At 41.8% G+C, this 2,182-nt stretch overlaps 1 non-coding gene across 1 annotated transcript; it reads right to left on the bottom strand.

Moving 5' to 3' along the window:
• Nucleotides 1-579: 579 nt before the first annotated feature.
• On the bottom strand, nucleotides 580-653 carry TRNAI-GAU (transfer RNA isoleucine (anticodon GAU)). Its single transcript has one exon. It is a non-coding gene; the product is annotated as a tRNA-Ile (tRNA).
• Nucleotides 654-2,182: the final 1,529 nt, after the last annotated feature.

Below are 2,182 nucleotides of genomic sequence, written 5' to 3'. Positions count from 1 at the left end.
CTAGAAGTGACACATAATGCCTCACACCTGAGACTAGTAATAAAAGAGGATGTTTCCTTTAGTGTTGAAACACTTTTTTGGAGGGAGCAAAATGGCCAAAAAGAAGACTTTAAAAATAAGAATGATTAACTCTGCATTTGGTTGTTTAGGTTACTAAATGATTTCTTGTTATGGAGGAGTCCAGTGTGTGAATGACGGGGACATCTCTAAATGAAAGGTCATTGATAACTTCATTGAGGGAGCAGGCTCTGGGGAAGGACGAAGAGTTGACTTATAAGCAGTGAGGGCAGAGCACTGCATTTCTTTTCCTCCCCTTACTATCAGCAGATTGAGAAGGAGTGATGCTCAGCGGCTCTTGCCTGGAACTAGGGTTTTCTTTTGCAGGAGGAGTGAGAGGGACCCGAGCTGGCCTGTCATGCACCATTACCCGCCCGTCTGGACTTCCCTCTCTTGAGAAGGGTGCAAGGGAGCAAGGAGAGCTTCTTGGTGCTTACAGAGCTCCTCTTCACCATGGGCCTAGCTTTAACATGTGGAGGAATGTTCTGCCTCAACTTTCCTTTTTTATTTTTTTTTGGCAGCTGGCTAGTACAGGGATTGAACCCTTGACCTTGGTGTTATCAGCACCACACTCTAACCAACTGAGCTAACCAGCCAGCCCATTTCCCTTCATGTACTACTTTGCCAGCCACCAAAAAGTATACGTGTGTTTGTGTGCTTGCTGTATGCAGGTAACAAGGGAGTGCGACTCCTCATGTGACTAGTTCTTGACGGCTCTGGAAAACAGGTGAACTTGTCCTGTGAGTCCTCACCTCCTTGTCTGTGTGCATCTCCTGTGGGCTACTCTTCCTTCCACCCATTGCCTTCGTGGGATTTCCTTCCTTCCTTTTTATCTTTCTTCCTTCCTTTCCTTTTCTTCCCTTTTCTTTCCCTCCTTCCCTCCCTTCTGCCTGACTGCTTTCTTTCTTTCTCTCTCTTTTTCTCCCTCTTTCTTTTTTTTTTTTTTTAAATCTCTTTCTCTTTCTCTTTTTCTTCAACCTCCTTTCAGGAAAAATTAGTTACTTGCAATTTAAACCCATTCTGTAAGCATTTATAGAGAACCAACTATAAGTTATTACTATGGGGGCTACAAAAGTGAGTAAGATACAGGCCTTACATTCAAGGGCAAGATATGAATAATTATTCTATAAGGCAGAATGTTTTGAGGGTAATAAGAGGGTAGGAGAAAGCAATAACATTTAATAAGCACCTAATATTGACCAGCTACTTTTCATACATTGTTTATTTTAATTCTTATGAAAACCATATGAGGTAGAAATTTTAATACGTGTTATATTCATGAGGAAGTGATATTCACAGGAGGTAAATAACTTGTTCAGTGTTACGAAGCTGGGATATGACCACAGGTCCATTTGACTCCCAAACTCATGTTTATTTTACTAGCGTTTTAAAGTATAGAGAGAATACATCCAGCTTTTGTTGGGGGGAAAGGGGTCATCAGTAAAGGTTTCATAGAGGAATAATACTGGAGAGGGACATTGGAGAATAGAAAACTATTTTAATATTTAAAAATTGGGATTTTTATAGTGGGATAGAATTTTTGATCAGAGAGAGAGAGGAAACATAAGAGGAAACTTTCACATGAATATTAAATGAGAGAGAGTACCAAATCGAGAGTTTTGATTTGCAAATTGAGTTTCTGGGCTTCAGCAAGGTGTATTGGGGGTGGGGGTGGGGTGGGAGTGGGGCAGGAATCAGGCTTTGAAGTCACCCAAACCTGAGTTCAAGCCTCGGCTCCAACACTCATTAGCTTACTTCTGTCACCTTTGGTATCAATAACCTCTCTAAGGCTCAGTTTCTGCATCTGTAACATGGAAATGGTAATATCTACAGTGATATCTGTGACATTAAAAGAGCAAATGTATAAAATGTGCTTGGCACATGGTAGGCCCTCAGTTGGTATTATCAGTTCTTAAGATGAACAACTATATGTTGGGGTCTAAGTCACTAAGCTCAATCAGGAGACAGAAGTGAGAGAATTCTCAGACTTAACAGGGGAGTGGGCGATGGCTCACAGAAGCAAACCATTGCTCCTTCTGATGACACATCGTGTGGTCGTGTCTGGGGATGTAACTACTTCCACCCTGCACTGTTCAGCTAGTACGAGCTTGGGCAGGCTTTGGTT

Source organism: Cynocephalus volans, chromosome 8 (genome assembly GCF_027409185.1).
Source record: "Cynocephalus volans isolate mCynVol1 chromosome 8, mCynVol1.pri, whole genome shotgun sequence".
Classification (NCBI taxonomy): Eukaryota; Metazoa; Chordata; class Mammalia; order Dermoptera; family Cynocephalidae; genus Cynocephalus; species Cynocephalus volans.
Note: the sequence above shows the minus strand (reverse complement) of the source record. Positions and strands in the feature narration are given on the sequence as shown.